The following is a 12,184-nucleotide window of genomic DNA, read 5'->3' as shown; positions in this document are numbered from 1 at the left end:
CTGAAAAATGTAGGGTTGCTAAATGTTCTTATCCCAAACCACAGACTGGGAGAGTGGGAAGAAACATTATAGTCCTGATCTTGCATACTCCTTCTTTCCTTCCTTCCTTCCGCAATGGGGGAAGAGATCTGTCCCTCATTAGCAATACGTATTTTCCTGTTGTCTTTAAATGCAACAAACTGCTGGTTGGGGAAGCATAGTTTGCTGCATTTATATGTAATAGGAACCTATAGTTTGCCACTGATTAGAAGCAGAAGCTTTTAAACCTTTATTTCCAAGTTCAGATGAAGGGAAGGAGGGAATATTATCCTACTTCCCATCAGATGCCACTTATTTCATGATTTGAAGTGTTATCTATCTAGATGTGCCACATAATTTCACATTATATGGTAGGTCCTCTTGCATCCAAGTCCTGGCTTTTAATGTAGTGGGGGGTTTGGAGTGGAACTTTCCCAAACTCACTGGAGGTATCTTCATGATCAAAACTGTTAGTTAGCTATCCCTAAAACTTCCTTGTATTTTACTTTAGTTCATTCAACGAAGTGCTCTAGTTTATTGGTGAAGATTTGGGAGCTAATGAGGAATCTTATATTTACAGACCCCTCACATCCTGGACATAAATTGTTTCAAATCCTACCCTCAAAATGATGCTATAGAGCACTGCACACCAAGACAACCAGACACAAGAACATTTTTTTTCCCAAACACCATCACTCTGCTAAACAAATTATTACTTCAACACTGTCAAACTATTCACTAAGGCTGCATTACTATTACTATTAGTCTTCTCATTGTTCCTATCACCCATCTCCTCCCACTTATGACTGTATGACTGTAACTTTGTTGCTTGTATCCTTACGATTTATATTGATATTGTTTCCTGATTGCTTATTTGTACCCTATGACTATCATTCACTGTTGTATCTTATGATTCTTGATGAATGTATCTTGTTTTTTTATGTACACTGAGAGCATATGCACCAAAGACAAATTCCTTGTGTGTCCAATCACACTTGGCCAATAAAGACTTCTATTCTGTTGTGTTGTGTTGTGTTGTGTTGTGTTGTGTTGTGTTGTGTTCTATTCTATTCTATTCTATTGAGAAGGACTGGAGAATTCCAATTCTTCCAACTTCTGTGCAAATGCCTATACTTGTATTCAGCTGGCTTCAGGGTAGGTCTTATGTGTGGAAGGGGTCTGCATCTTTATTTTAAAAAAGGCACCAGAAGGTTGTACAAATAGTCCTTGACTTATGACCACAATTAAGCTCAAAATTTATGTTGCTAAATGATACATTTGTTTTGCCTCATTTTATGACCTTTCTTGCCACAGTTGTTAAAGTGAATCACTGCAGTTGATAAGTTAGTAACATGATTGTAAAGTGAATCTGGCTTCCCCATTTACTTTGCTTGACAGAAGTTAGCAAAAGGTGATCACATGACCCCGGGACACTGCAACCGTCCTAAATATGAGTCAGTTGCCAAGCGTCTGAATTTTGGTCACGTGACCATGGGGATGCTGCAATAGTCATGAGTGTGAAAAATGGTCATAAATCACTTTTTCTGGTGATGTTGTAACTTCGAACAGCCACTAAACGAACTGTTGTAAGTCAAGGATCACCTGTACAATTTGGTGAGAAGAGTTCCTGTGCACTGAACAGCACGCTTGGCAGATTATCAATAAAACACTGATTGTATGGCCAGCCCCAGCAGGATGAAAGAAATGCCTTCCTCCTGCCCTCCGTGTTGCGCAAAATTCAAAGAAGGCCAGGCTTTTACATCTGGAATAACTTTCCCAAGTGCTCTGTTATGCACAAGATGCCCCACAGAAAGAGGACATTGCAGATATATTTGCAAATAGGGCAGCAAAAATCTTTCTTGGTATTTTTGATTGCCTTCAAAGTACACTGCAAAGTGAATAAATATTTTCAGTGCAGGAAATGTTGTGAGTCAAAGCCATAATAGGCATTCTTATTTATGCCAGATGCAGAGAACAATCTCTCTTTTCTCAAATACTCTGTAAGTGCCATGAACTAAAGAGATGGAAAGTGACTCCAAATGAAAACTGGGTTCTATGGCCAGAATTACTCTATGGGATCCTGACAAGGCAAGTAAGAACTTTAGATAAGGATATATTTTGTTTACTTCATTTGCATCTTTCTGGAATAAACCATAGAGATACAATAACTTAATTTGTAAGACAAATATAAAGTTTATATTTTCTACCCAAATTTGTAATCTCTTCTGAATTTGGATACCAAACTTACTTTCCTCTAAAGCAGGGGTGTCAAACTCGTATGACGTTATCTTGAGTTTTTCCTCCTTCGCTAAAATGGGGGTGGGTATGGCTAGCACATGATGCATGCAGCCCACGGCCCACGAGTTTGACACCCCTGCTCTAAAGCAAAGAAAGAGAGTATGAAGTCTTAATGCCACCCCAAGTTCTGTTTCCTGTAGCCCAGTGGCCACCAACCTTTGGGACACCAGAGATCGGTTCTGTGGAGAGAGGCTTTTTTCGTGGACGGGAAGGGGGAATGGTTTTGTGTGCTGCCTGCATTCTGCGGATGAGGCTTCACTTGTTTCCGTGGATCAGTTTCTGGCATGCTGCAGACCGGTGCAGGTCTACAGACCAGGAGTTAGAGACCTGTGCTATAGCTTAAATATTTTTGTGACTCCTGAAGCTTTCTCCAACAATCTTATAGAAACTTGTCAGTGCAAAAATCCAAAAATCAATAGAGCAATTGGGAAACATATTAAAATTATAATTTAAATTTTAAAATTACCTCAAAAAGAATGAATGAAAGAACGAAAGGGAGGGAGGGAGGGAGGGGAGGACAAAACCCAACTAATCTAGAAAAAATGGAAAATCCTGCCTTGATCAGTCTCCCCAACTCCACCTGCCCATCATATCATCTATCATCAATATCAACACCATCGAGTATATTTAGATACTGCTTGCTATGCCAAAACATCTTAGAACAGCTTACAGTAAACACACCAATAAAATATATAATTCAAAAATACAGTACATAAAGCAGTGTTAAACAATATCAACGATAATCAAAGAAATGCATTTAAGATGATTAGGGAAAATGGAACCAATCTTCCACTGTTTATACACGGAAGGCCACCCTAAGAGGAAATACATCAGGCAGCTGCTGAATTTCAGGGAACAAAACACGGATACCACCACAGCGAAGACCTATAAGCAGCTACTGGGGGCAGTCAGTGATTCTTAGTACATTTGACAGAACTCTGATTAGCTCAGTAACTAACTAGGGCTGTAACAAGCAAAAAAAGCAAGTTGGTAGACAGTCCGGTTACAAGTTGTCCTGTATCAGGGGTGGGTTCTATTTACCTTTACTACTGGTTCGCAATGGGGCTGTGCGCGCTTGCTTCGCTCATGCGCACACACTTCTGTGCATGCGCAAAAGCTTCCTGATGATGTCGGGGTCTGAGCCTCCCGCTAGTTTTACTACCGGTTCTATAGAACCGGTCCAAACCGGGGGCAACCCACCACTGTCCTGTATCATAACCAAAACCTTGACTCCAGCTCTGTAGCTAATTGGAATTGGAATTGGATATAATGTGTAGGAACAGTAGAAATTTGCCTAGTTTTTACTTATGGGTATGATACCCCTTCAATTTGAGGGTCTTGTGACTTATTAACTTCTCAATAAGTAATTAGAGGCTTTGGTAAATAATGAATTAACTTTAGCAGAGTTATTAGTTATGCTTTTCCTTGCAAGAAGTACCATTTCTATAGCATATTTTGGCAAGAGCTAGAGAAGTCAACCACAAACACATCATAGGGATGACCACAAATGTCTTCTACAAGGTTGTTGCTTTGACACTCAGCTACTGTGAGATACCTTGCAAATGAACCCGTTACTAAGGAAGGTGACTTTATATTTAGCTTAAGCAGTGGTTAGGAACGTCCGAACAAGGGTCTGGAGGTAAGCAAAGTTCATTGTGCGTACAGAAACAGAGCTGAGTGTCCTCTGCATATTGTTTACATATTCCTAACAATCATATCTAAATGTTTCATTATAAATATTATAAATTTTAGATAGCATTGGGACAAAGCAGGAACTCTTGGTATCCATAGGTATCCATCCATAGGTGATTCAATAATACTTTGTACACTGACCCTAACTCTCATCAGTGGTCCAGGAAAATTCCCTTACAGCATTCAAAAACTTATCAGATCCCATAAGGATCACCTAAATGGGTCCTTTTCCCCATTTTCAGAAAAGAGCATCAGTTAAGATATGGAAATTACATTTGTTTTAATTACTGAAATAGGTAATTAAACCAAAGATTTCAAAAAGAGATCAGTGATCCCCAATTGCTTTGTACTGATGACTCACTTCCTTTTAACACAAAGAGAGCAAATTGGATTGAGAAGGTCAAAATGTCACTGCAGCTCATCTGAGAAAAAGGAAATAAGTGTTAGCAACTAGTTAGAAATAAGGTAAATAAGGCAAACTATTATTTGCAAGAACCCAGGTGGGCACAGCTGTGTCAATTCCATACGACTCAACTCACTCAATAATAGATGCCAAGTCAGCAATTTCACATCCAGTCAAATGATACATGATTCCTGCCTTGCTGGAAACTGACCTGGTCCTTCCTATTCCCAAAATGGAAGTGTAGCCCACATGTGCACTAAAAATTTCTAGTGACGTAGATAAATGAAGCAACTTGTAACTGAGGAGCCAAACAGCTATTTTAGGTTACCATAGTTCCAGGGTTTGGACTACATGTACTATTAGGATTTTTTTTCTTTGAATAAAGTCATCCTATAGATCAGTGTTTCTCAACCTTGGAAGCTTGAAGATGCCCCAGCCAGCAGCGCTGGCTGGGGGATTCTGGGAGTTGAAATCCACCCATCTTCAAGCTACCAAGGTTGAGAAACACTGCTATAGATAGATGATAGATAGATAGATAGATAGATAGATAGAGAGAGAGAGAGAGAGAGAGAGAGAGAGAGAGAGAGAGATAATACCTGTGCTAGATCTAAGTGTACAAAAGAATCAAAGGAATTTCAAGCCTACATCTCAAAGGAATTATATTTTGAACTTCCAGATCTAAAAATCACAGTGTTTAAAGTATAAGTTTATGTCAACCCTATATCATATTGACTTAACATATGTACAGTTGAGAATCTACAATGTATGTCAGCAATAAAGCAATGATCTTTTTCAGAGTTACCAGATTCGTCTGGGGATCTGTCAGGCTCAATCTGTGATGTGGATAGTGCAGTTCTACAAATATGGACACAGGGGAATAATTAGTGTACAATTAGTACTGTATGTTCCAGGACTAATGAATCAATACATTTCTTATGTTTTGTTTTCCTAAAGTTGCAAATTACTTTTACAATTTTAAAAGATAACTTCAGAAAAACAAAACACTAATGTAAGCACTGAGATAATGGAAAGACTGATAATTCATTTGTTTTAATTCTCCTCTTACAAAATATCACAATGAAGCCAACTTCTGGTTAAGAGAAGCTTTATGAAGCTTCTATCCTGACCATTAAAGGCCTTTCTAAATGAACTTACTGAGTGTTTGGATGTTAACTTTTGTTTTTCACTTGAAATGCAATTATGGAAGTTATAAAGACAAAGTTTTATCCTAGGGCTTGAAAGAATTGTGAAGCTGGGAAAAAATAATTTATTCCACGCTAATATTAATACTTTTTATAATTGACACTGTGAGGCAGAACACATCATGTGACTATCACAGCATCTTCTAGTTCCTGCACTTGGCAAAAAGAAGCGACACATCTATGACATTTTGTAATTTTTAAAGTTTTAAAAATACATTTAGAGGCGGAATTATTTTATTATTATAAGCAGGGTGGATAAAAATCAATGATTTTTTTAAAAAAATAAAAAAAAATCAGATTTTTTTAATTTAAATTGGATTTTTTTGATTTTTATCAAATTTATTTTAATAAAAAACTTTTGGGGTAAAAATCTATCGTAAGATAGTTTTCTATTTAAGATACAAAAATAATTTAGTTTATTCAGCATGAAATGGAGCTTAGTTATATAGCATGAGGCTGTATATTCTGCAACACTGGGACTATAGGTGAGTCAACAGTGGGTCAAAGGAGTAGCAGAGATGACAGTTGCTCTTTAAAAATTATGATTTAAATCGAGTTGATTTAAATCAAGCCTTTTTACTAGTGATTTAAATCATGATTTAAATCGTGATTTAAATCAACTCGATTTAAATCAAATTCACCCTGATTATAAGGTACAGGATAGATAAATATGGACTCCACTCTTCTGGCCTTTTGGAAAGGTGTTAAAAACATGGCTCTGTGGCCTTGATTGAGGCTCACAGAAGACCACCTATCCATGGGGCTGTTTAGCATTCTGAAAGCCCTACCCTGCCTTTTAATATATACTTTGTCTGCTTGCGGCAGTGTAAGAGATTTTAGGCTGATCCCTCTTTTAACTCTGCCACCAGGTTCTGCCACTCCTTCTCCTATATGGTAGTAAGTGGGCCTAGATACCTACGTAGCCACAAGTGATCTAGGGCCAATGGTATTGATATTGTTAATATTTTTATTTCTTAAATACTGTCACGCCAGATACCTTGACAACATGTCCAGTATGTTTTTACATTGATAAAAATATTTCTCCCCAGATTTCACTGAAATCCAATTGTCAACATTTATGTACATAGTTATAAAGAACTTTGAACTGGCTATGGTTTTCTGCCAATCCTTTACTGATGTTTATTGATTTACTGTACTTTATAATTCTACCTAGGCAGAAAAAGAGAGTTGGATAAGGAAGTGCCTTATAGTTACCTTAAAAAAAAAAAACAAAAAACCACACATACACACACAACAAAGAAAGACAGACAGACAGACAGACAGACAGAAAGAAAAAGAAAAAGAAAAAACAAGATAAGACAAGAAAAACTGCATTTCATTCACACAACACTAGATTTTTGTATACAGAGATGCAAATTGAAGTCAGGTTTTCTTCAAGTGAAAATGATACCAATTATGTGGCCTTGGCTCACTGATGAAAAACAGCCCAATAAAATAAAATTTAAAAATGGTATAAAAGGTGGACAATTGGTATGCAGTTTTCTAAACAAAAGGGTGAGTTTTTGTACTTTAATCTCGAGTAAATGCTTAAACTAAAAACACAAATTCTACATTATTGGAAACTTGGAATTGAGGATGCCAGATGAAATCCTGAATATAATTTATGATGAATGTAATATTGATATTACTTCATGTTTACATAGGTACCATCATTCAATTAGAAAATCAAATACTATAGGAAGTATAATTATACCTCTTTAAAAGAGGTTCAATTAAGCATAATTAAAAATATTTCGGCATAGCACCTGTTAACATTTAAGCATGATTCCTGATGATAATTCTTTTTTTCCCTCCCTATGACTAGAAGAGCATTTTACCTTAATCTTCAGTTAAATTCTGGAAACTAATGCTGGGAAATGAGTGGGAGTGTGTGCTTTGAGTGTTGTTGGCTACAAAAAGACATTATGCTAACTCCTGGGGAGAAAGCTTTTATACAAACTTGACATTTAATAATCAGACCTGGACATAAATGACTTTCAAAAAACAATTAAGTGATTGACAGCTATTACTACTGCAATTTCCAGAAATGCTCAGAGTTCTTTACAGTAACTTCTTCAGTATCATCTTACTTCTTTCTATTTTATTAGAAAGAAAGAAAGAAAATGCTGAGACAACTTTTCGGACTCTGGAAGTGTCAGAAAACAAAACAGACCAAAACCCTGAAGAGTTCTTTTGGTTTAGTAACTTTTTCAGAATAAGTTACAACATTTTAAGATCAAACCAAGATTTCTCCCCTTATCTCAGTGTTTGAGATTTCCTTTTTTTAAAAAGGTTTTTTATTTTTTAAGACAAACAAGCATTTAATACATCAATCACCCCTCCCCTGTGACATCTCGGTATTATTTTCTTCAGTTCTTTTTATTCTTCTTCTTTCAAAAATTTCTTCTATCTTGATCTGCATCCGAACCACTGTAACAATTCATTCCTAAAACCATATTCTAGTCATCAAATTTTTACACATAGTTATAAAATTAATCATTTATATCTCTTTTCCAACCAACTATAGAAATAATTCCATATCCTAAAATATTGTTTCTTCCCTATCCTTAATCAACAAAGTTAATTGGTTCATTTCTGCACAATCTAAAATCTTTCTTATTATTTCTTCTTCCAAAGGTATTTTCTCCACTTTCCAATTTTCAGCATAAACAATTCCTGCAGCTGTTATTACATGTATAATCAAATAAGTATATTCCTTATTAATTTTATCAGGTAGGATACCCAATAGGAACAGCTCTGGTCTAAGTTCAATACGTAATTGTGTCATTTCTTCCAACCAGTTTTTGATTTTATTCCAATAATTTTTTGCTTCAGGGCATGTCCACCACATATGATAATAGGATTGGTAGTTGGTGACATTTCCAACATTTTGCTAACTTCTCCGGTGGCATATGCCATCTATAAAACATTTTATATTGGTTTTTCTTATATGCGGTGGACATCATTAGTTTATAATTCCTTTCCCATAGTTGTTGCCATTTTTCAAGATCAATTGAATGTCCAAAATTTCTTCCCCAAGCTATCATTGTTTTTTTTACTTGTTCCTCCTCCAATTCAATATACAGCAAAAAATTATAAAAAATTGTTATTAGATTTTCCTCCGTTCCTATGAGTATCCTATCCAACTCAGTTTTTTCCAAATAAAAACCATGTAACTTAGCGTCTTTTTCATATCTTGTTCTTATCTGCATATACATATACCAATCTGTCTCAATCCCGTTCTTCCAATTCTTGTTTCTCTTTCAATTCCCCCTTATCTATTAGCAAATCCTTATATCTAACAATATTTCCAAAATTAAAAACATTTGGGTTTATTAAAGCTTCCATCATTGATAACCATATTGGTATTTTCACATAGTATTTATCTCTAACCTTCTCCCAAACCAATAGCAATGCATTTCTTATATAATGTCTATGAAAGTATGTATGTATCTTATTTCTACCATACCACAAAAAAGCATGCCAGCCCAGTTGCAAATCATGCCCTTCCAATGTTAACAATCTTGTATTTTTTAGTTCAATCCATTCCTTCAACCATGTCAATGTTGCTGCTTGGTAATATAATTCCCAGTTTGGTAGTCCAAACCCCCCTGGCAACCTTGTATCTTATAGCATTTTCAAACTTATTCTTGCTTTTTTCCCTTGCCATATAAATTTCCTCATTATCTTGTTAAGATAATGAAAATATGTCTTTTCAATTTTTATTGGCACCGTTTGGAATAGAAATAACAATCTTGGTAATATGTTCATCTTTATCAATGCAATCCGTCCCATAAGTGACTTTTTCAGAATAAGTTACAACATTTTAAGACCAAACCAAGATTTCTCCCCTTATCTCAGTGTTTGAAATTTCCTTTTTTCGAAGGTATCAATAAAAATTGAAAATGGAAGAATAAATATAATGCTAAAGTGATTGCAAACCAAATACAGCTCTTGAGATAAAATAAGAAATTTTAAAAAACCCTTTTTCTAATTTGGATATATACTGAATTTGGCAAAGCATGAGCAGGAAATCCTTTACACTTGTAAATTAAAAAAAAAAGCAAATTCAGTATTACCTGTCCAATGCATTTTACAGACTTCTCCTTAGCTAGGTTTAATGTCTTGCCTTCAATCAAATTAGATGGAGGGTATAACATCTTTTTTGTAGAGTGATCATATCTCTGAGACCTGGAAGAATCTGAGACTCTTAAGTAGTGTTCCTTCAGTGTCCTTTATACAACATCTTGCGCGTACGCTCATAATTCTGTTCTGAAGACAATCACATTTGCTTTTTTTATTGTCAGATGGGAACTCTAAAATTTCCAAGAGGTTGCAATTTATTTTTCCCAGTTGCTATTATTCTACCCAAGGAAATACTCTAATTTAACTCCCCTAAACAAATATACAAAACCTTCTATGCTTTCTACGCTGTTTTATGTTTCCTGTTAGGTCTCTTGTCGGTAATCATAACGTCTATATATACACAAACACAAATTTATACTCAGTATTTTACTAACTCAGTATGTTAGTATTTCAATATTTTACTTCAAAGTACTTTTATGGTTTAGTCAGATTTAAGTATTTAAAATCCTTTAACATTTTGCTTTCACCATTTACAGTAATTCAAAATGTTTTGCTTACTTTTATTAATCTTTCAGATGGCGTCTATGTATATTAAATTGAAACTTGTAACTTTTTACTAAGATGTTGAAAAAATGGTGAACAATCACCATAATAAACATTTTTGAGACAATTTCTCATACCTTCAAATTCAGTATTCAACTGCCCAAATTCAAAAGTCTTCAATTACAAAGGTTAGATTCCAGGCCATATACACTGATCTGGGACCAAAACAGGTGGGGTTAACTTTTATATAGGACTCCACGCTTTGTAGAGGTCGTCCTTGACTTACAGCAGTTCATTTAGTCAGTTCAGGTGTGGGTTCTACTTACCTTTACTACCGGTTTGCAACAGGGCCACGTGCGCGCACTCGCTTCGCTCACTCTTCTGCACATATGCAGAAGCTTCTGCACATGTGCAGAAGCATTTTGATGACATCGGGGTCAGTGGGCGGAGCCCCTGCTGGTTTTACTACCGGTTCTATAGAACCGGTGCAAACTGGGGGCAACCCACCATTGGTTCAGTTACAACGGCACTGAAAAAAGTAATGACCATTTTTCACTTACAACCATTACAGCATTCCTATAGTCGCATGATCAAAATTCAGATGCTTGGCAACTGACTCATATTTATGACAGTTGCAGCATCCTGGGGTCATGTGATTTATCCTTTGCAACCTTCTGACAAGCAAAGTCAATGGGGAAATCAGATTCATTTAACAACCATGTTACTAACTGAACAACTGTAGTGATTCACTTAACAGCTATGTCAAGAAAGGTTGTAAAATGGAGCAAAATTCACTTAACAACTGTCTCACTTTGCAACAGAAATTTTGGGCTCGATTGTGGACATAAGTCGAGGACTACCTGTATCTTAAAATAATGTAAGGAAAAAATTCTACAGTATAACTTTATATATACTTTATTCCAGGATATCATATTTCAAGAGGAATAGCTATGTTGCCTAGCTAGATATGTTTCCTCCCCAAATTTGCACACTGTTTCGTTGTTATTAAAGTAAACACATTTCATGGCATAGGTGAGAATTCTTAGATGTTTAGCTTCATTAAATCTAGAAGGCTCCAAGTTGCAGAAAGCTATGACAAATAAAAATGTACTGGGCTAAACTAATACCTTAAATTAAGATAATAGATATGCCAACTAACATTCTATTTATTTGTGTGTGTGTACTTTTGAGTCATTGTTGACTCCTGGCAATTGCCTGGACTAGTTCATGCAGTTTTCTGGGGAATATTTTGAAAGTGGTTTGCCATTCTTATTTTTAGCTATCTGGAGTAAGCCAACTGATAAATTCTAAGAATTGCATTTAACTATAAAATTGAAGGCTGTGCACTGCAGTGTGCAGTGATCTTGATTTGAAAGGCAAACTGTGATTTGGATTTTGAATAAGTGCACATATAAAACCTACTAGGACTCTATTAAAGCAGCTGCCTTCTACACTTGGTACGTAATCCTGGAAAAATCTTTTTGGTTTAAAAGATTCCTGAAAGGAGATACACACACATTTGTATGTCCTTCAAATCACATTTAAAATCCTGGTAACTTCACAACCATATAAAATAGTTCTGTTAATGAATTATCTTCAATTTATGAAATATATAGTAAGTAATTCACCAGATTGGGTTTTCATGAGACATGATAGAAACATATTGACATTTTCAATATGTTGGAGAAGACTTCTAAAAGACAAGCGAATGGCTCATCAAAGAAAACAAGAGAATGGCTCATCAAACAAATAAATCTCACATTTTCATTGGAGATAACAAATGATCAGGCTGACATTCTCACAAATCATCAATCTCAAATTACCTATAGTTCAAACACATTATACGAAGACCTAGCTCTCTAGAGTAGCCTCTAATCTTGGGAAAGATGGAAAGAAAGACAAAAATTTAATCTTTTAAATGTTTTTAGAATGTTTTTTTTTT

General features: G+C 35.5%; 1 protein-coding gene across 1 annotated transcript in view; it reads right to left on the bottom strand.

The window, feature by feature from the left end:
• Nucleotides 1-12,184, bottom strand: part of LPAR1 (lysophosphatidic acid receptor 1) — a 59,283-nt gene that overhangs the window by 31,973 nt on the left and 15,126 nt on the right. The window lies entirely within an intron of this gene.

Source organism: Pantherophis guttatus, chromosome 2 (genome assembly GCF_059756535.1).
Source record: "Pantherophis guttatus breed Tessera chromosome 2, ASM5975653v1, whole genome shotgun sequence".
NCBI lineage: Eukaryota > Metazoa > Chordata > Lepidosauria > Squamata > Colubridae > Pantherophis > Pantherophis guttatus.
The sequence above is the reverse complement of the archived record's forward strand: the minus strand, read 5'-3'. Positions and strand labels throughout refer to the sequence as shown.